Raw genomic sequence first — 23,714 nt, 5'->3', positions numbered from 1 at the left:
AATGAACACTTTTATTTTAACTTAATATAATACATCAATTTAGCCTAAAATAAATAATGAAACATGTTCAATTTGGTTTAAATAATGTAAAAACAAAGTGTTGGAGAAGAAAGTAAAAGTGCAATATGTGCCATGTAAAAAAGCTAACGTTTAAGTTCCTTGCTCAGAACATGAGAACATATGAAAGCTGGTGGTTCCTTTTAACATGAGTCTTCAATATTCCCAGGTAAGAAGTTTTAGGTTGTAGTTAATATAGGACTATTCATCTCTATACTATTTGTATTTCATATACCTTTGACTATTGGATGTTCTTATAGGCACTTTAGTATTGCCAGTGTAACAGTATAGCTTCCGTCCCTCTCCTCGCCCCTACCTGGGCTCGAACCAGGAACACATCGAAAACAGCCACCCTCGAAGCATCGTTATGCATTTCTCCACAAACGCCGCGGCCCTTGCAAAGCAAGGGGAACAACTACTTCAAGGTTTCAGAGCGAGTGCCGTCACCGATTGAAACGCTATTAGCGCACACCCCGCTAACTAGCTAGCCATTTCACATCGGTTACACCAGCCTAATCTTGGGAGTTGATAGGCTTGAAGTCATAAACAGCTCAATGCTTGAAGCACAACGAAGAGCTGCTGGCAAATGCACAAAAGTGCTGTTTGAATGAATGCTTACGAGCCTGCTGCTGCCTACCACCACTCAGTCAGACTGCTCTATCAAATATCAAATCATAGACTTAATTATAACATAATAACACACAGAAATACGAGCCTTAGGTCATTAATATGGTCAAATCCGGAAACTATCATTTCGAAAACAAAACGTTTATTCTTAGTGAAGTACGGAACCATTCTGTATTTTATCTAACGGGTGGCATCCCTAAGTATAAATATTGCACAACCTTCAATGTTATGTCATAATTATGTACAATTCTGGAAAATTAATTACGGTCTTTGTTAGGAATAAATGGTTTTCATACAGTTCGCAACGAGCCAGGCGGCCCAAACTGCTGCATATACCTTGACTGCTTGCACGGAACGCAAGAGAAGTGACACAATTTCCCTAGTTAAAAGTTAGTCATGTTAGCAGGCAATATTAACTAAATATGCAGGTTAAAAATCTATACTTGTGTATTGATTTTAAAGAAAGGCATTGATGTTTATGGTTAGGTACACATTGGTGCAATGACAGTGCTTTTTTCGCGAATGCGCTTGTTAAATCCTCACCCGTTTGGAAAAGTAGGCTGTGATTAGATGAGAAAATAACAGGCACCGCATCGATTATATGCAACGCAGGACACGCTAGATAAACTAGTAATATCATCATCCATGTGTAGTTAACTAGTGATTATGTAAAGGTTGATTGTTTTTTTATAAGATAAGTTTAATGCTCGCTAGCAACTTACCTTGGCTTCTTGCTGCACTCGCGTATGGTTAGAGCGTTGGACTAGTAACCGGAAGGTTGCAAGATCTAATCCCCGAGCTGACAAGTTAAAAATCTGTCGTTCTGCCCATAAACAAGGCAGTTAATCCACCATTCCTAGGCCGTCATTGAAAATAAGAATGTGTTCTTAACTGACTTGCCTAGTTAAATTAAAGGTAAAAAAAATATAAAAAAATGTTTTTGTTTTTTTAATCGGCCACAATCGGTGTCCAAAAATGCCGATTACCGATTGTTATGAAAACTTGAAATCGTCCCTAATTAATCGGCCATTCCGATTAATCGGTTGACCTCTAGCAGGTACCCACGTGCCATCTCCTCATTGGTTATACCCACATGGGTGACTGAAAGACGAACAAGGTCAGTGGAGGTAATGCACCATAATTTATGAAAGTTGCCAATCGCAATATAAAGTCCAGGGAATAGAAAGCCTGGAAGGAGGATAGATGACTAGAAACGAGTCGGTTGACCGTTTTATGTGTGGATTAATTGTCGGAGTAGAGGACCTTGTGCATTTCAGGTAAAATAACAACTCAATGTTTATATCCCAGGACACATTAGCTAGCAACAGCAAGCTAGCTAAATATGACACATTAGCTACCAAGTGCAAGCTAGCTAGCTAAATTGCCATAAATGTTTAATGCTTTTCGACCTGTGCCCAAATTAATGTAATTGGTTCAGAGTTTGTTCTGATATTTTAACCTGCGTGTCGTGATCGCGTTTGGTGTGGGGGGACAAAATAAATTTATGCACGATGGCGCATGCGTGCAGCCGGTTTGGGTTCTGTGTTAGAAACGTTCTTGTTTTTGAAAGAAAAGCACTTTTTGTCCATTAAAATAACTTCAAATTGATCAGAAATACAGTGTAGACATTGTTAATGTTGTAAATTACTATTGTAGCAGGAAGATTGGAAAAAAGTGTTATGGACAGACGAATCTAAGTTTGAGGTGTTCGGATCACAAAGAACATTTGTGAGACGCAGAAAAAATGAAAAGATGCTGGAGGAGTGCTTGACGCCATCTGTCAAGTATATTGGAGGCAATGGGATGGTCTGGAGCTGCTTTGATGGTGGTAAAGTGGAAGATTTGTACAGCGTTAAAGGGATCTTGAAGAAGGAAGGCTATCACTCCATTTTGCAACGCCATGCCATACCCTGTGGACGCCGCTTAATTGGAGCCAATTTCCTCCTACAACAGGACAATGACCCAAAGCACAGCTCCAAACTATACAATAACTATTTAGGGAAGAAGCAGTCAGCTGGTATTCTGTCTATAATAGAGTGGCCAGCACAGTCATCGGATCTCAACCATATTGAGCTGTTGTGGGAGCAACTTGTCCGTATGGTACGTAAGAAGTGCCCATCAAGCCAATCCAATTTGTGGGAGGTGCTTCAGGAAGCATGGGGTGAAATCTCTTCAGATTACCTCAACAAATTGACAACTAGAATGCCAAAGGTCTGCAAGGCTGTAATTGCTGCAAATGGAGGATTCTTTGACAAAAGCAAAATTTGAAGGACACAATTATTATTTAAATTAAAAATCATTATTTATAACCTTGTCAACATCTTGACTATATTTCCTATTAATTTTGCAACTCATTTCATGTATTTTACATTTCTATGTGACCCAAAACTTTTTAACAGTAGTGTATATACACAGATTTTTCTTTAAAAGGTGCAATATGCATAAATCACTGACATTTCCTGGTTGCTAAAATTCTAATAGTTCAACTAATTTCAGTGTATGTGACAAAACAAGGAAGTATAGTGTAGAGAATCATCGTACCATCTAAACAGCTGTGAAATATATTTTCAATAACCACATATTGTATTTTTCAGCTGTTTGAAGCTGGTGTACAAAACCGAAAGTAAAAACGAAACTTAACTGGAAGCATTGAAATGGAGCACAGAACAGATCTACCCCTTCTTAGACTTGCTTTCAATGAGAATTACATATCTATAATCCCATTTCTATCTAAATTTGGTCAGGTCGCCAAAAAAAGTTACATATTGAAGCTTTAAATTATGACATAGCCTATACAGCCTAAGCCCTATGGTTGAACATATTCGGTAAATAATGATATTAAGAGTTGTAAGCCTCGGTTTCTTGTTACTGAGTATTGAATCCCGAGTCGGGTCCTCACTAGTCACCACAAAGTCATAATTATGACTAATCACAACCTAACTCGTCACTGGAAATAACACTATCATATTTCATAACACTTTTAAAACAATGAAATGCACTCCAGATCGCCACAGCAGCCAATAGATGGTATGGGCATAATTGTCTAGAACACATCCATCCGTTTATATCGTCATGAAAAATGAAATATTTCACTTCGATGTGCTTTATCTAAACAGTGTCCAAAATTATTCAACTCTGTTTCTCCTTCAAGTACCATGTCGCAATGCGCCCTGTCTGTGAAACAGAGATATTAAATAAAGGAATGGAGAAACGCCCCACCCAACTGACTGTCGACCCATCACATTCACGTCGTCATGCTAAATCACGTAGAGTAAGAGTCGAGAAAGTTGCCTATTTTCCTCAAAAGTACGTAATGTCATGATTCCAAAGCTATATGATATTACAGCGAACAAGTTAATTATCTCACACCTTGGAAATGGTTTGCAACGTTGTACTTCTTGTTTCTCGAAATTCATGCTAATGTTTGGTTTTTGAGCTAGGGTTCAATTGACTCCCATTCCCTACTTGAAGGAGAGCTCTCATTGACAGGGAATGCAATGCACCGCGCGGCTCATGGACGATTTACGGGCAATGTTCACAATGGGCGTTAATACGATTTGAATGGAGTACCCCATCTCCTCAAAAGTATCTCTGTGGGAAAGCAACGTTGCTCTGGGTAGAGACGCCGTTTATAGCTCAGTGGCAGAAACGAACTGGAAGTTGAACTCGGTGAGTAAGACTTCTAAATTGATAGTGCTGTTTGTTTAGGCGATTTTACAGCTAGCTAGTTACTTCACATGCTTATATTGACTGCTACTATTGTGTGTAGCTATGTTTTCTAGCTACCTAGCCCAGCGAGAGAGACTTGCATTGTGGGTTTTGTAGTAGATTTGAGCTGCAACAGATTTCCTTAACGACAAAATGAAACATTTGTTCAAATAATTTTTTACATTAGTGTTATTTACCACTCATGAATTTCTGTTTTGGAATGGATGATCCCTTAAAGCAAATTTGTTTTCATACATTTTTATGATATAGCAATTTTCACTGGCTAGTGACAACCGCGGAGTCGTCTAATCTAGAGCAATCTCATTTAAATATTGACATTGATTGGGAGCATTCTAGTCCCTGAAATGTTGCCCGATTGACATGTGATCGGTCTGCTTTTGGTCCATCAAGAAGACGCACATAAGCTTATATTTCAAGGATGTATTGCTACTCACATGATTAATGCTGGTGGAGTATAATTTAAAATTCTGGCTACAATACTGTAGGCTATTGTTGATTTCACATGAGGCTACATTATACAACCCCAAAAAACAGATGACAGCAACCGTTTGATGCCCGACGTTAGTTAGGTCATTAACAGTTGGTGAATACATCTGTTTTTGCACTCATTTAGCTGTTTAATTATCCTAATGTGCTTGGCAAACATAGCTATGTTTACAGAGGCAAACAGCTGCTCTAGCTACTAGTGGAGTAATGGACATGACAACAGTCAGTGTACACATTGTGGCTAGTTAGTTAGCTAAAGTCAAGGCTAATAATGAACCAGATTAACTATATAAAATCAGGTAGCTAGTTAGAATTGCGTTTTCTAACTAGCTAGCGAGTAAATTTTTACAGTAAACTGTGATAAACTTTAATTGGTTAACAAGCTAACTACACGATTTTAGTATTCAAGTGACTAGTTACCTGGCTGGAGAGCAGGGGGTGGGTAGCTAACGTTAGCTAGCTAACTAGCTTCACTGGCAGACGTCAACAGGTAAAATAACTGGTTTATAAAACAACATGCCCTTTCACTTACCTCAGACTGGTTTCACACGGCTAAGTTAGCGAGCTTGTTTGTTAATTCAAATAAAATGTTAACAGTTAGCTAAATTGTGTTGCTAGCCAAACCAGACCAATACGCTCCTGCTGCTTTCCGATAAAGCAACTGAATAACGTTACCCCTGACAAGGAGGACGCAGTTGCACGGTCGGTATTTAACTTAACTACCCGAAGTCATAAATGTAATTTTCTGCTAAATACATACATATTTCTGAGATATCGTAGCTAATGTATATCCACAAGTACCGTACGCTAGCTACCAAATGTATTGAGCCATTTGGTCCCCTCACCAGTGAGTCGTAAGGTACAGTACGCAGCAGCAGTAGGCTAGTGAGGCAGAGATCGGTATATAACGACGAGATGCTCATATCTCCGCCCCAACAATGGAGTCGTTGTCCCAAAGGCAGGAAGGCAGGTGATTAGGTCAAAAATAAGCCCATAGGAACAAATTCTGCTTATTTTAGACATTTTGGCGAGAGTGAAACATCTTGCTATGCCTCTTCCTCTTTGACTGAGGTCAAATTTCCTTCCTAGATTTCCCTGTCAAATCTTTAATTAAGGCTTGCCCCCCCATCTCATTTGATTATTATTTGGATTATTCAAATCATGCTGCCAATCAGTCATCCAGTAGCTACTGTAGGCTACTACTGTAAAATATTACCTGAACCTGCAGTGTATTGTGCTTTCCTGATGAGACGCATTTTCTTGGGCTCGAAATAGACTACAGGATGCACTGTTTCCTCTACCAGTATTGACCTCAATGAACATGCGCTCAACCCCCTTTTTCTTCATCATACTCTAAAATGTTTCATACATTTTACAAGCAGTTGGCTACCTGTCCAAACTATCTGTCCCTAATGAAAAGGAAAGTGTGACTTAATTGACCATACTTTTTACTTAGCATAAAAATTTATATACTGTTTTAATCATGCAAATCACTTAATGTATTTACTCTATCAATCCAATTACAAGCTCTACAAATGGGGTCATTGCAGCGACGGATGTGAGCATTCAGCCTGGTCTCATAGACTAGGTGTAAAATAGTACACATTAATATGGGTCGGGACACTCAAATTGATATGTTGTTTGGTATGGTTACATAAGACAGAAGGTTACTTAAAGGGATACCTTGGGATTTTGGCAATGAGGCCCTTGATCTACTTTCCCAGAGTGAGATGAACTTGTGGATACAATTTTCTCTGGGTGCAGTTTGAAGGAAGTTGCTAACTAGCATTAGTGCAATGACTGGAAGTCTTGCACATTAGTTAGCATTGGCTCTCAACTATCTCCTAAGGGATGGATAGACATTTAAATAATGGTTACCTGGAGGAAAATGGGTGAGGGTTTAATATTTTTTTTAAAATTTAGTCCAGGGGAGGGTCATGTAATTTGTAATTTATGAAATGTCAATATTTCTCAGTGTTTTAAATTAGTTGCTTTTTAGGCTATATATCAATGTGTGCCCGATGCCGCCCCTCATCTCTGATTCTCCACCGGGCGCACAATATCAAGTGTACTTATAGGCTATTTAGTGTGGTCTCAATCAAATGATCCATAGCCTATAGACTAAAGGCTAAGAAGTGCATGCCCGGAGAACAGTGGCGGTTGGTGCCGTTTTAAAATGAGGGAGGACAATTTTTTATATATATATATGAGCATGCCGTTATTTCTATTACAGTAATCCATTCACCCAGCTCAATGTAACATTGATAGGTTTAAGATAGTATTTGATATTAACATTTTCCCTATACCCATCATGAGGTTGCTACAACCTAGCCTATGAATGAAAGTTTACAACATAGCTGCACAGATCGAGAGAATTTGAGTAACCAAGGTGACAGACATTGGCACATTTAATCTTGGGTGTAATCATTAGTTCAACAGTTGCAAACAAGAGTTTCTATTGGAAAAATTGAGTTATGTTTATCCCCGCTTTGTTCTGTTTGTTTCAGTTTAAGAAACGTTTTTCAACAGAATCGGCTGAATGAATACATCCCTGATCTCACGCAAACACAGTTCACTTTCATAGCAGACACATTCAAACAGCATGATCACTACTTGTTGTATAATTCCTTCTCGCATCTACGCACTCTCCTCCTCTCACCTTTTCCCTTTGCTTGTGGACTTCAGTGCACAATCACCGAGCGAAAAAACCTTTCCAACCCAAACCTACATATTCTAACTGCTAACCACTACCCACAACCTACATCATTGTCAGCATATTAGCAACGTCATAGTCAACATAGCTACTAGAACTAACACGTTAGTAAACCCGCTACAATCATGTAGTACAGTGTACACTCAGCAAGCAGTTTAGCAGTTACAACAGCGGGTCCCGGTGGCAATACATGAATAAAACCAAAAGCTTACCTTAACTTGGAAGAGTTCCAGTGTTGGATAGACATAGCCAACCAGCTAACATAGCATCCCTCTCTGTTTAAGCCGGGTGTTTGATCAGGGTAAACTAGCTAGCTGCATTCACTAGCTAAGTAAGTGAAAGTGAAAAAAATACAACAAAATATAGCTATCTCTCTCTCCCTGTTGCTTCTCCTTCATTTTTTAAGAAATCAATTTTTTGAAAACTGTTCAACTATTGTCTTTCTCTCTCTGAGTCAACTACCCACCACAGGTTATGCACTGCAATGCTAGCTAGCTGTAGCTTATGCTTTCAGTACTAGATTCATTCTCTTTTCCTTTGATTGGGTGTACAACATGTCAGTTCATGCTGCAAGAGATCTGATAGGTTGGAGGACGTCCCAACATTGTCATAATTAATGTGTAAGTCTATGGAAGTGGGTGAGAACCATGAGCCTCCTAGGTTTTGTTTTGAAGTCAATGTACCCCGAGGAGGAAGGAAACAAGATGGCCTCTGGCTACACAATGGTGCTACCCTACAGAGTGCTGTTGAGGCTACTGTAGACCTTCCTTGCAAAACAGTGTGTTTTAATCTTTAAGAGTCTATTGAAGCACCCGTACGTCAATCCTAAGTAAAATAATTTTAAAAATCCCCATCAAAATCCGTCAGTTTAAGCTGGAGATATCAGTTTTTTTGCATGGGCTGAGTGCATCCGCCTATGTCGACCTTCTGCATCTGCAGTGGAAGGTGGCCGAGCTACAGCGTTTTTGTCAGACCATGAGACATCCCAATCAGTCTTCTCCCGAAAACGTCTGTAGCGTCCGAACGGTTTCGCCTACAAACTATTATGGAAAGGGGAGACTCTCACGAACACAATGGTGTTCTCCGTTTTGCTTTTACGACCCCCACAATTCTCAAGTCTGAAGGTAACTCATACAAACGAAAGGAGGTAGTTTTTTGCCAACAAAAATATTTCTTATACCTCCTAGATATAGGACAGACACTTCAAAACCTTACTCCTTATGATTTATTTTTTGAATGTCTTTTTTTTACCATTTATGAATGTGTAATTCAATGCGTTTCTATTGGCTATAGTAGTAAAGGCCAAATTCAATATTTTATCAAATCATTTTTCAATAATTGTTTTAAATACCTAAAGGAGTCCTAAAATTCTAAATCAAATAGCTAAATGATCCATGATATTTAGTATAGTTTTATCTGAAATGGATAACATTTTTAAAGTTTTTTTTATTTTTCTGAAATTCACTGAGGAAGATTGTCCTCTGAGGAGTCTCCACTGTCAGAGAAGAACAGAAACAAAGTTGTTTTTCTAAGATAGCTGCTGGGATGGTGTAAATAAAACTAGGCTGCACTACACACTGCAATGGCTATTTCAACCCTGAGCCACGGCCTGCTCTGCTCTTGCTGATCAAAATAGTTTTTGTGTGCTGCCTAACCAATGGCTGTGCTGTGTAGGCCTACAGTGGCAGTTCAGGAGGAGAGTCAAAGGCTTTTTACGGAAATGTTTTTTTATTAGGCCTAGTCCAAAAAAGTCACTGTCTTGCGTGTAGACTAGCCTATAGCCTAGTTCTGTTCAGATTGAGAAGGAGAGCGTGAAGATAAGGAGGACTGGAGTTCAACTTTGATAGTTTCTTGTCCATGATGTATTTATCAGAATTATTGATCTCACAATAAAGCCAGATTCAAGTAACTTATATTGTGGAGCTGAAACTTGAAGCAGCACCCTCGGCACAATCAATCAGAAATAGACAGCTCGTGCTGCTGAAAGTAGGCAAATTCGAGTAGGCATAATTCATTTCAACCTTCATTTTAGACTTTACTATCAAGAGACCCTGTGTTGGAGCCTGTTTCTTCCTATTTAAGAAATAACAGGTAGGCCTACCTGTTTGACAGACATGTTGGTCAATTCCTCCACCCACCATGCACTCGTTAAATGGCTTACATCCATGTCAGTGAAGGGCTGTTAAGTTAAAACCAAGACTCAAATTGAGGGGGTATGAGAGGGTATGCCATAGTTCTACCTTTTTTATTAAAGAGCTTAAGACTTTGAAAAAAATAAAACGGCTCAGATTATACAGCATAAAGTGATCTATAACAGCGCTTTGGTCTGCGATGCTTTATGCTAGAAACAATCTGTAAATACCCGGAAAAGACCTGACTCCAATGCATATGGGGATATCATTGTTTTGTTCCTTTGACATTGAGGCTGAGCTACAACTTTCTATAGCCGAGGAGACAAAAAATGGACTTTACTTGGGAAGTAATCTAGTTCTGTCACTGCCAATTGATTAAGCTATTCACTTTCTGTACAGTAGATGTTGAAACGGCGACAGCATTTTGGGAAACACTTGTGACCTTCACTCATTGGCTTAAGCCACGGAAGAAGACTAGCCAGCAGTTAAAACTAAACATTTTCTGTGTTGGTAGGTCTACTCTATCTGAAGTAAAAAGATAGGCCTAACTTTGAAAGTACCATGCTCAGATTCCTAATGACTTCTCAGATTGAATTATTTGCAAACAGGGTCAGTTTTGGTATTTTATTAGGATCCCATTAGCTGTTGCAAAAGCAGCAGCTACTCTTCCTGGGGTCCACAAACAACATGAAACATGACATAATACAGAACATTTAATAGACAAGAGCAGCTCAAGGACAGAACTACATCAATATGAAAAAGGCACACAGCCTACATATCATTTGAGCAACACAAACTATCTAGGTCAAATAGGGGAAAGATGTTCCGTGAGGTGTTGCTTTATCTGTTTTTTTTAAACCAGGTTTCCTGTTCATTTGAGCAATGTGAGATGGAACGGCTCTATATAATACTGTACGCTTTCGTGAATTTGTTCTGGATTTGGGGACTGTGAAAAGACCCCTGGTGGCATGTCTGGTGGGGAAGTGTATATGTGTGTCAGAGCTGTGTAAATTGAATATGCAAACAATGTGGGGTTTTTAACACATGAATGTTTCTTATAAAAAGAAGTGATGCATTTTGTCCCTCAACTCTTAGCCAAGAGCGACTGGCATGCGTAGTATTGATTACAATGAAGAGCAAGACATGCCGCTCTGTTCTGGGCCAACTGCAGCTTAACTAGGTCTTTCCTTGCGGGAATCGACCACACGACTGGACAATAATCAAGATGCACTGATTTGGCATTGGAGAAATATGATAAGATGAACACATCCCTCTGTCCATTCTTGCCCTGTAATTTGTGTGGTTTAAAAAAATATTCTGCTAATATGTAAAATTATGTAGAATTGCATGAAATGTTTATAAAGGCCATTTTTCTCTCTGACCTGCAAATACAATGATAGATTCATGCAGTGCTTTTACTATAAAGGAGATCTTTCCACCCCTGCTCTTGTCCACAGTGGCCTAATAAACCCACAACCTTCTGGCTATTTGATTTGGAATTTTAAGACTCTTTGAACTATAAACATAAATATATAAAACAATTATTAGATAAATCATTTTTGACCTTACTGTTGTTAGCCCATACAAACACAATGAATAACAGATTCACTACATGGAACAGATGGCGACATAACATCTAAAATAAGTTTGTTCTGAATTGTCTGTACCAGTCAAAAGTTCGGAAACTATGAAATAACATAGTGGGGAGAACAAGTATTTGATACACTGCCGATTTTGCAGGTTTTCCTACTTACAAAGCATGTAGAGGTCTGTAATTTGTATCATAGGTACACTTCAACTGTGAGAGACGGAATCTAAAACAAAAATCCAGAAAATCACATTGTATGATTTTTAAGTAATTAATTTGCATTTTATTGCATGACATAAGTATTTGATCACCTACCAACCAGTAAGAATTCCGGCTCTCACAGACCTGTTAGTTTTTCTTTAAGAAGCCCTCCTGTTCTCCACTCATTACCTGTATTAACTGCACCTGTTTGAACTCGTTACCTGTATAAAAGACACCTGTCCACACACTCAATCAAACAGACTCCAACCTCTCCACAATGGCCAAGACCAGAGAGCTGTGTAAGGACATCAGGGATAAAATTGTAGACCTGCACAAGGCTGGGATGGGCTACAGGACAATAGGCAAGCAGCTTGGTGAGAAGGCAACAACTGTTGGCGCAATTATTAGAAAATGGAAGAAGTTCAAGATGACGGTCAATCACCCTCGGTCTGGGGCTCCATGCAAGATCTCACCTCGTGGGGCATCAATGATCATGAGGAAGGTGAGGGATCAGCCCAGAACTACACGGCAGGACCTGGTCAATGACCTGAAGAGAGCTGGGACCACAGTCTCAAAGAAAACCTTTAGTAACACACTACGCCGTCATGGATCAAAATCCTGCAGCGCACGCAAGGTCCCCCTGCTCAAGCCAGCGCATGTCCAGGCCCGTCTGAAGTTTGCCAATGACCATCTGGATGATCCAGAGGAGGAATGGGAGAAGGTCATGTGGTCTGATGAGACAAAAATAGAGCTTTTTGGTCTAAACTCCACTCGCCGTGTTTGGAGGAAGAAGAAGGATGAGTACAACCCAAGAACACCATCCCAACCGTGAAGCATGGAGGTGGAAACATCATTCTTTGGGGATGCTTTTCTGCAAAGGGTACAGGACGACTGCACCGTGTTGAGGGGAGGATGGATGGGGCCATGTATCGCGAGATCTTGGCCAACAACCTCCTTCCCTCAGTAAGAGCATTGAAGATGGGTCGTGGCTGGGTCTTCCAGCATGACAACGACCCGAAACACACAGCCAGGGCAACTAAGGAGTGGCTCGGTAAGAAGCATCTCAAGGTCCTGGAGTGGCCTAGCCAGTCTTCAGACCTGAACCCAATAGAAAATCTTTGGAGGGAGCTGAAAGTCCGTATTGCCCAGCGACAGCCCCGAAACCTGAAGGATCTGGAGAAGGTCTGTATGGAGGAGTGGGCCAAAAATGCTGCTGCAGTGTGTGCAAACCTGGTCAAGAACTACAGGAAACGTATGATCTCTGTAATTGCAAACAAAGGTTTCTGTACCAAATATTAAGTTCTGCTTTTCTGATGTATCAAATACTTATGTCATGCAATAAAATGCTAATTAATTACTTAAAAATCATACAATGTGATTTTCTGGATTTTTGTTTTAGATTCCGTCTCTCACAGTTGAAGTGTACCTATGATAAAAATTACAGCCCTCTACATGCTTTGTAAGTAGGAAACACTGCCGATTTTGCAGGTTATCAAATACTTGTTCTCCCCACTGTATATGGAATCATGTAGTAACCAAAAAAGTGCTAAACAAATCAAAATCTATTTTATATTCTTCAAAGTAGCAATCCTTTGCCTTGATGACAGCTTTGCACACTATTGGCATTCTCTCAAACAGCTTAATCTGAAACACTTTTCCAACAGTCTTGAAGGAGTTCCCACATGCTGAGCACTTGTGGGCTGCTTTTCCTTCACTCTGCGGTCCAACTCATCCCAAACCATCTCATTTGGGATGAGGTTGGGTGATTGTGGAGGCCAGGTCATTTGATGCAGCACTTGATCACTCTCCTTGGTCAAATAGCCCTTACACAGCCTGGAGGTGTGTTGGGTCATTGTCCTGTTGAAAAACAAATGATAGTCCCACTAAGAGCAAACCAGATGGGATGGTGTATCGCTGCAGAATGCTGTGGTAGCCATGCTGGTTAAGTGTGCCTAGAATTCTAAATCACAGACAGTGTCACCAGCAAAGCACCCCCACATCATCACACCTCCTCCTCCATGCTTCATAGTTGGAAACACACATGTGAAGATCATCCGTTCACCTACTCTCTGTCTCATAGACACGGTGGTTGGAACCAAAAATCTAAAATTTTGGACTCATCAGACCAAAAGACTGGTGGAAATCTGTCCAATGTCCATTGCTTGTGTTTCTTGGCCCAAGCAAGTCTCTTCTTATTATTGGTGTCCTTTAGTAGTAGTTTATTTGCAGCAATTTGACCATGAAGGCCTGATTCACACAGTCCCCTCTGAACAGTTGATGTTGAGATGTGTGTGTCAATTGAAATCTGAAGCATTTATTTGGGGCTGGTAACTAATGAACTTATCCTCTGCAGCAGAGGTAACTCTGGGTCTTTCTTTCCTGTGGCGGTGCTCATGAGAGCCAGTTTCATCATAGCGCTGGATGGTTTTTGCGACTACACTTGAAGAAATGTTCAAAGTTCTTGAAATTTTCCGCATTGACTGACCTTCATGTCTTAAAGTAATGATGGACTGTAGTTTCTCTTTGCTTATTTGAGCTGTTCTTGCCATAATATGGACTTGGTCTTTTACCAAATAGGGCTATTTTCTGTATACCACCCCTACCTTGTCACAACACAACTGATTGGCTCAAACAAATTAAGAAGGAAAGAAATTCCACAAATCAACTTTTAACAAGGCACACCTGTTAAAATGCATTCCAGGTGACTACCTCATGAAGCTGGATGAGATAATACAAAGAGTGTGCGAAGCTGTCATTAAGGCAAAGGGTGGCTACTATATACAATATATTTTGATTTGTTTAACACTTTGGGGTTATTACATGATTCTGTATGTGTTATTTCATAGTTTTGATAGTCTTCACTATTCTACAATATAGAAAATGGTAAAAATAAAGAAAAACCCTTGAATGTGTAGGTGTCCAGACTTTTGACTGGTACTGTATCTGAGAGATATAAGGATTTATTTTTTTACATGCATTTAACCCATTATTTTTGGTACTAAACAATTTCCATATTTTTTTTAATGTTTTATTTAACCAGGTAGGCCAGTTGAGAACAAGTTCTCATTTACAACTGTGACCTGGCCAAGATAAAGCAAAGCAACAAAAACAACAGAGCTACAAACAAACGTACAGTCAATAACACAATAGAAAAATCTATGTACAGTGTGTGCAAATGTAGAAGAGTTAGGAGGTAAGGCAATGAATAGGCCATAGAGGAGAAATAATTACAATTTAGCAATTAACACTGGAGTGATAGATGTGCAAGTAGAGATACTGGGGTGCAAGAGGGTAAGTAATAATATGGGGATGAGGTAGTTGGGTGTGCTATTTACAGATTGGCTGTGTACAGTGATTGGTAAGCTGCTCTGACAGCTGCTAATTAAAGTTAGAGAGGGAGATATAAGAGATACTTCCATTCATAAAAAAATAAACTGGTACTGGGGGGCCTTCAGAAGAGTCTTGTGAGGCCTGTGGGCGTCCTAGAGCAAAACAACCGACATGTACCTGTTCAAGAGTCTCAGAAGTTGGCAGATCGGCTGTACCGACATCATACGAGTCCCAAGACGTTTGTGGGGGTTGTAGAGCCAACCGGAGACTGACATATTAGTGAGAGTCTCACCTTTTCATAGAGGGGTCATAATAGTTTGTAGGCCAACCCGTTCGGACGCTAAAGACGTAAGACCGATTTTTGGGATGTCTCATGGTCTGACAAACACTGCTCTAGCTCTGTCACCTTTCATGGCAAGATGCGGAAGTGCGACATCGGCGGATACGGTGGTGAAATGTTTTGTTGAATTCGCACTAGTTGACAGCTCAACCGAATGTACATTTAAAAAAATAGACATTGAACTGACGTCTGTGCCCAGTAGGCGCCCCTCGACGAGGCCAACAGGAAGCTTAATCTGATTTGTGTCTAGTTCATATCTGTAAATAACTTGCACAAAGCAACACTCTAGTGTTGGCGTCATAGTGCCCCTCAACCCAATTTGTGTGTGAGGAGGAGATGAAGGCCATCTGTTGGGGGCCTATGTTGATGTTGTGATGTAAGGTTGTAATTGAATAGTAAAATCATTAAAAAAAGAAAATTGAGGCAGAGCACCCAGTGCCATTTTTAATTGGGGAGGACGGGCTCGTGGTAATGGCTGGAGTGGAATGCTATCAAATGCATCAGACACATGGTTTCCATGTGTTTACTGCCATTCCATTCGCTCTGTTCCGGCCATTATTATGAGCTGTCCTCCCCTCAGCAGCCTCCTGTGGTGTCAGCTATGATATGATACCTTGAGTTTGAAAAAATCTCTTGGTTATTGAGCTACAGTAAGTGAAGTGGATCAACACTCGGATGACGATAACATAATTACATCATTGGTCCATGATCTGTACTAAACATACTGGAAATGCATCATTTAGTTATGTAATTCTCTTCATGTTGATGTATCCTGAAATATGTACACAAAGGTATAAACATTTCATATCCTCCATTTCATGTTTGGGTCTTATTCTACACACTGGCTATTGTTCTAACAAGCTCCTCCCCCAAACAAGACCAAATGTGTTAGTCTAGACCTGACCAAATCTGTTCCAGTCATATGTTTAGACATCACAGTATGGTAAAGAAAAGTATAGTTCAGTACAGTAGACTACTGTCCAGTAAAGTAGAGCATATTACATTATACTGTACTCTACTCGTGTGCTCTACGGTACTGTACTACACTATACTCTACTGTGCTGTACTGTATTTTACTGCTCTGTACTGTGCTCTACTGCAACTAGTTTGACTACTATGATTTCCCATTGTGACCAATTCAATTGCAGCTATTCTGTTACAGATTTTTCGGGTCACTGTTTAGCAATTTGATAACAGAGTGACGTGTTTTAAATACTTAGTAATTCATAAACAAAATTGTTAGCAGTAAAAACACTAACTAATTAGTAGGTCTACCTTTACTTCTGTGAACTTTCAGAATTTTCCCTCATGAGGGAGAGAAATGTGAAAATATCTTAAAGATATGGGGTTTTTGGTAACAGAATGTCAAGACCCTAGACAATATTTCTTAAACTTACAGAAGGCAAATCATTTCTGCAAAACTAAATATAAATGTTGATATTAGTTGGCAGGGGCCTTAACTTCAATGTAATTGTGCTTTAATATATTTCAAATACATTTTAAGACTTTTTGTAGTAGATGTTTTTAAGACCTCTTTTAAGTCTTTGCTTATTCTTAATTGTTACGATGTAAAACATTTTTGTAAACGTATCTATGCCTTAATTTCCACAAAATATAGACTCTACGCTTTCATTTGACACAATTTGATATGCACCTATAAACTTCCCATGTTGGTGCTCATGGGTCCTTTTTACATAGAAATTACCATAGAATACTGTATCCCATGAATGGGTTTACATGGCTGTGTGTGTGGGATTAGTCATCTGTAGAGGATTGTATTAGCCAGTAGTAAATGTGTAACAGATTTTGGTAACACTTTATTTGGATAGTCCCTAGTAGATGTTCAATAACCGTCAACAACATTTCAACTAACTATCCTCTGCCCTACCCTAAACTTAACCCTTAGCCTAACCTTAACCCTAATCCTTATTCTAAACCTCCCCTTAGCAAGTATTTGCTCATCAACAGATAGTTTGTTGATAGTATGACCATCTGTACATCCTCTATATGGGACTATCCAAATAAAGTGTGACACATATTTTTATAATCATTGTCCATTCACAGAGAGAGCACATTGTGGGAATCTGCAGTCATTTCACAGTTGGACATGTTATTCCCCCCTGAAGTGTTTAAAACAAAAATCTTTGTATTCAATGGAATACACTGCCAATCTTTATCCAAACCCAAGCCAAGGCCTAGCCAGCCAATTCAGTAAAACCCCAGATGTGTTATGGAAGAAAACAGCACTTTTCCATTCAGAAGAAGGCAGATAAAGGCATTATTTTTGCACTCGGGAGGAAATCCCCATTAAAATCCAAATGAATAAGAATCATATTAATCCAGCAAGAATTACTGCATGAACTTTAATAATGCGATTGTATTTTTGTGCTCTTGTAAAAAAGAGCTGATTTGTGTAGTAATGCACCTCTGTAGTCCCCTTTTTGTTCTGTGCCATGTGTAGACCCCAGCAGCAGTTATGCATTTCCATTACCTTCCATTTAACAGGGTGGTAGCAAGGTGGTAGCATGCAGCTTGTTGGCAGACGATGCCTTTGTTTTGATGGTCTCATAAACCAGCATCTTTGCTCCCTGCAGAGAAGTCACGTCGTGTTGACTATATCACTGCTACCATGCAGTTGGGGTTTGAACAGTGCCTGGCTGCAGGCTCCTGAAAGAGAACCTGATGAGATCAGGTGTGTTTGATCCAAAGCATAAATTAACACACGTCATTTCTCTGGAAACTAAATAGTGAGATATGTCATGCCCTGAGAGACTTGAGCAGGAAAAATGGGCTCGACTTCAACTCCGTGCAGTGACAGTGACTCCCTTTCTATTCACTGTGTTCTTATCATGCTACGTTGACATGTGTCCCATACTTGATAGTCTTTAAATAGGCTAACTGCACCACATACATACAGGGTATCATCATAATGGTTGTGGAAAGGAGACAAACCCGGCTGTTCTCTAAAACCATCTCCAGGACAGAGGAACTGCCTATCCAGATAGTTTCTAAAACTATCTCTCTCCTACTGCATATATAATATAGTCTACTTTACTGTATAACATATCATAACTAACCACTACCAGCTCCAAGATGCATCCTTTATCATTTTTACAAGCACGTCTCACATCTGTGGTAGTAAATTCACCCCCTTTTGACCTTAGAGGCTGCAGAGACAGTGACAAACACTTTTTTTTTCTCACTCTCCCTTCCTTCCAGGTGCTTTTGGAATGCAGGTGTCCCTAGACCTGGTGGTGCCAAGATTAAATTTAGCCCATGCCCAATGTCCTGTCTACACATTGTGTAATGCCACATGCCTCCTAGACCTGTCAATCACTATTATAGACTGTTTATGGTCTCACTTGGGCTTTACGTTCCATGAGGGATGGGACTAAACAGGCAAAAGGTGGGTGACAATGAAAATTGTTGCCTCAAAGGTTTTGACCCTGTAAAAGAAACACTAACCTATAAGATGAAGATATGGCAAGGATTGTTGTAAACCTTAGGACATGTCTGCCGTAACATCCCTTTGACAACTCACTTACTAGTTTCTGAAGTTTCATATGTCTAACGTCTTGATATTCTGTGCGGTTTTATGACTCTAGACCTACAACCAGTCAACTAAAGCCTTGGCCTATGTGAAAAAATCTTGGCGCTCTGCTTTAAATGCACAATCCTTCAGGAAATATGCTCTTTTATGTTCATGAAATTGTTGTACACCACATAACTGCAAGCATAAACTAAATGGGTAAAGTTTTTATGCCAGTACTTGAGTCATCTAGTCATAGGCTTTCCAGGTTACGGGATTAGTATACTTGATGTCTTCATCCCACAAAAAGGCTAAACCAATAGCACATGTCAACACTAGGCCCATAGGACAATGAAGTAAGTCAACTCAAAAAGAAGGAAAACAACCAATGTTGCATAATTTGGTGAGATAGGTAGTCTGTCCACGACAGGACTCTAAACCAACAGAACAAACACAAGGTCATGCTGCAATTCATTCGAGTTTTTATCAAATGTGTTTTGTGGTTTTATCTGTGTGATTCCCAGTTTACTGCATTCCCATTGTAGGAATGCCAGTTTATATCTGGAGTGTGTTGTAGTGAGTGACTGGCTGGCCACCATAAACTCAACCAAACACTGAAGTGGAAGACAACATCTTTTGTCAGTACCTGTTTCTATGTAAAGCCTTGATCATTGCCCTTCACTTTCACAGGAAGAAGACTGGAGGTACATATTCTGTGGGAATAAGATGGCTGCTGCTACAGCGGTGATGCAAACGATTTTGTGCTGTGACCTATTTCCTGCTTCTGGCTGAGAGCTGTCCACAGTAGCATGTGTACCAAATGGCACTCTATTCCCTATATAATGCACTACCTTTTACCAGGGCCCATAGGACTATGTAGGGAATAGGGTGCCATTTGGGACTCAGCCGATGTGGCTCTAGTTATGCAGAAACACACTGTCAAGTTTGAGGGTAATTCTGCTGAGTATGCTATGGGATAAAGGTATGTCCCCTTTACTTGGGCCTCATTGCACAGAGTGGCGTGTAAGGCCTCCACAAGGTCTCTCCATCTCTTTCTGTCCCCCTTAGCTTTAACTGGGGTTAACTGTGCACCATGTCAAAAGCTTTAAACCCCTCAACAGCTTAATAAAAATGCCTCAACAGCTTCAAACGCTTCCTATTATTTTGTTGGTAGACATAATTGCCTCTCCTCGGTGTTGGTCACTTAACTCTGTTTACAAGAGGTTTATTTTTTTACATAGGGTCATGATTGATTATATAGATATACAGTCGGGTATTATATTCAAAACAATTATATTGTTCTAAGTATTAAAACATAATTATTGGCACCCCTGTTTTTAATACTCCGGCACCCTCTCCTTGCATTTTCCTGTCGACGCCAAACCCACCACTGGTGTGCGTGATCAAAGGGCTCGATTTTTGTGTCATCTGATCATAGCACTGGTTCCAATCCAAGTGCCAATGCTGTTTTAGCAAACTCCAGGCATTTACATTTGTTGGATGACATGAAAATATAGTTCTTTGGCCACGCACACCCAGTGGTGGGTTTGGCCTTGAAAGAAATATGCATATGCAGAAAAGTACATCATACCTACGGTAAAATGTGGTGGTGCATCTTTGATGTTATGGGGCTTTTTTTGCTTCCACTGGTCATGGAGCCCTTGTTAAGGTCAACGGCATCAAACTCTACCAGGTACCAGGACATTTTAGCCCAAAACCTGGTTGCCTGTGACAGGAGGCTGAAACTTAGCCACAAGTGGATCTTCTACCAAGACAATAACCCCGAGCACACATCAAAATCCACAAAGAAATGGTTCATTGACCTCAACATTTTGCAAAGGTCTTCTCAGTCTCCAGACTTGAACCCCAATACATGCGTGTTTTGAATTCTGTATATAGAAATTGTCTAAGATCCCTCCCAATGTGTTCTGCAATCTCATAAAACATTTTAGATAAAAGTGCAGGAGTATTGACAACAGGAGTGCCAATTATTTTGACTGTCTTTTTTTTTAGAATAGTTTTTTATTTGTTAAACAAAGCAATTGTATTAGTATAAAATATAATTTTCACCCCAAAAATAGCATTGTATTACTTTATACAGTCTTTTTTTGCTCATCTTTCTGTTAACTGTTGACACACGGCATGTTACACAGCTATTACCAAATCTAATACAGAGCTTAAGATAATATTTGGAGCACAGTAAGGTTTACATCAATGTTGTATCTTTCTTTTATATAGTCGACAGTTGTTTCCACGTCATTTCAATGAATTGACTATGAACAAATGTGGAATAGACGTTGAATTGACGTCTGTGCCCAGTGGGTCATTGTATGTCCATTTTACTCATTATAATGGCTGATCTACTCTCAAATTATTCCAAAAACGTTTAAATAATTAGTTTCAGACCTGCATACCTACCATCACACAAGATCTGTCTCAAAACAAGGGCTAGGTCAGCATGTAAAAGTAAGAAATCCTAACATAAAAAGAGAACTCACCTCGAAGTCTGGCAGCGTGAAAAAGAAAGTAAAAATAAGAGCAGGAAGCCCAATGAACCACGGGGGAGGAATACAAACCCTGGTTCTTATCTGGCATGTGCTTGATAAAAACTTCAACGGTAAACAATCTGTATACTGCACACGTTGTTAGTTTTATTTAGTGCAATCTGTAGTTATGTGGGATTATGTGTTTGTATATGATATGTCTTCAGCCTCAAGGAAACCATGTGTTCAGCAGGTGGAGTTGACTTTAAAAACAATTAAATGGTAGATTTTATGAGGACCGAGACCGAGGCAAGGGTCAAAAGTTCAATGTTATTCATGTCTAAAGGATGGCCTCCCTAGATGCTAGTTCATTCCAGTAGACTCGGTGTTGTTTAGTCTGTAGGAAAGGGAAACACAGTGTTGTGGAAAATGTGTCCTGTAGTGTTTTGGTAAAGTAGTGTTTTGGTAAGGCCCAAGGTAAAGTTAAGCAGAAGACCTGCCTCGCCCTTTCCAGATGACGGACATTTTAAAATGCAACACGCCGTCCATACCACTGTGGCCAACGTGGGACCAGAGAGGAAAGGGCCCTGACATACAGGTTTCAAATACCTGTCGTCATTTTTCAAAATGGCAGAAAGACTAACACATCAGTCACTAGAAATAATGTAGCATACATGGTCGAAACATTTGCATAATTGTAGAAGATTCAAACTATCCATTGTCAAAGGTGTGATACCACATCGCAATGTACAGACGGTTATGCAAATAGTCCACCCTAGCTAGCTATCCAGTAACCAAAGGGAAATGGTTCTGTGTATTATCATATAGAGCAGTAGGCAGCTCTTGACCTAGCTACAATACCATAGAGATCCTATTAAATTACAAATGTGCTAAATTACTAGTATTCCTAATTCTATGACGCCTACACTATAGACATCATAACCTAGATTTTTCCCAGAACACGTGACATGAGCAGCTGGGACCCTGGTGACATCACCTGGTTCCAGTGAGAACACTCAAGGAGAACATAGAAAATAAGCGACGGGAAGGCTCTTCGTCTACCTCAATGCATTGTACAAGGGAAACAATGGGAATAAACCTTTTAATATACAGTATGTATTGCTGTCTTCAGCTGGAGTGCCTTTGTCTTTTTTATTGTCAAATAAGTCACATCAATTTATTGTAGTACTGAGGAACTGCACTGAGGACTACAAGCGTTGCTAAAGACACAGAAAAAGCTTTCCTCTCCAACAGAGAGTAAACCAATACAGAGGGCATAGTGAGTACTTTCTGTGAGGAATTACATCTCAGTACCAGTTAGCCGTTATGGCTGCTGTTTCAGTAGGCCCAGTTTATTTAGCTGGATATTCAATATGTTAGCCAGGGCATGAAATAAGCACCATGACCATAGCCTAGGGGAATTTGTTGTGATAAAGGATTCTATTAAAAGTTAGTGGGCTGCCCAGGGATGCTGAAAAAAGAGTGACCACAAGGCATATTATGTTTGATTGCAAAGGGATGGTGAACACACAGGCACATACGTACACACACCTGTTGTAGTGTCTGCTTTCATTACAAGGGTCAATCATCATGGGGTTGCAACCCAGAGCAACAGCTAAACAAATACAGCCTGTCCTGCACAGATAGCAGGTGTCTGACTCTTATAAAGCACAAAAAGATTGCTGCACTATCGACCGTCTAATGTCCAATGAATAAAGTCAAATTTGCTATCACAGTTCATTGACCTTTTTTAAGTTAAAATTTTACCCACAGTAAAAACCTGAGATGTATAACAACACAACTTGAACACAATGAATGCCCACCAAAGATCAATAGTTTTAGCCATAGCAACCAAAACCCTGAAATATTTACTGTAAATATGTTAGAATGAGGATTAGACATCTATAACAGCAACCAACAGGGTTGTTGGGTAGGTTATTTTCTAAATGTAATCTGTTAGTTACTACCTGTCAAATTGTAATCAGTAGTGTAACTTTTGGATTACCTTAACTCAGTAACGTAATCTGATTACTTTCAGTTACTTTTGGATCACTTTCCCTTTTAGAGTCATTAGAGGAAGACAAAACGGATCCATCATACGCAGTGTCACAGTGGTCTCTGACTTGTGGTCAGAGTCACTCTGGTGAACAAATTTGAAATTGCGCTTTTCAATGCTGAATTGAATGTAATTGAGAAAAAAGAAAGGTGTCAATGTATTTTTTCGCGAACATCCTTTTCTGAATTTAAGTGAACCAAGAAGTAATAATCAAGTGTTTTTAATACATGTATTCAGTTACTCCCCAACCCTGGCAACCAATCAACACCACAATAAACTATCTGTAATGTCATGAATCAAATCAATTCTCTTCAGTTGCCACTTTGTGAACCTTCAGCGTTTCAAATGGAGGCAGAGGCGGCTCATCATAATGGATCCTGTCCCACATTCCCAATGAATCAAGTCCTTGCTTGTGTCCCAAATAACACCCTATTCCCTACATA

At 39.7% G+C, this 23,714-nt stretch overlaps 1 protein-coding gene and 1 long non-coding RNA gene across 9 annotated transcripts in view; one reads left to right on the top strand and one right to left on the bottom strand.

The window, feature by feature from the left end:
- The window catches only part of thrap3b (thyroid hormone receptor associated protein 3b), a 46,672-nt gene extending 25,407 nt beyond the window's left edge, over nt 1-21,265 (bottom strand). For 4 of the 8 annotated variants that reach the window (XM_071375371.1, XM_071375372.1, XM_071375378.1 and 1 more), the window contains exon 1: nt 5,432-5,748. The gene's annotated coding sequence lies outside the window, so the exon portion shown is untranslated. Of the gene's footprint in view, nt 1-5,431; nt 5,871-6,115; nt 6,167-21,230 lie in introns of those variants that run through there. The other 4 variants (XM_071375374.1, XM_071375376.1, XM_071375373.1 and 1 more) reach the window with 4 other exon arrangements.
- On the top strand, nt 3,910-19,882 carry LOC139559392 (uncharacterized). Its single transcript, XR_011671752.1, has 3 exons — nt 3,910-3,990; nt 4,125-4,353; nt 19,423-19,882. It is a non-coding gene; the product is annotated as an uncharacterized lncRNA (long non-coding RNA).
- Nucleotides 21,266-23,714: the final 2,449 nt, after the last annotated feature.

Source organism: Salvelinus alpinus, chromosome 29 (assembly GCF_045679555.1).
Source record: "Salvelinus alpinus chromosome 29, SLU_Salpinus.1, whole genome shotgun sequence".
Lineage (NCBI taxonomy): Eukaryota > Metazoa > Chordata > Actinopteri > Salmoniformes > Salmonidae > Salvelinus > Salvelinus alpinus.
This window is presented reverse-complemented; position numbering and strand designations above follow the sequence as displayed.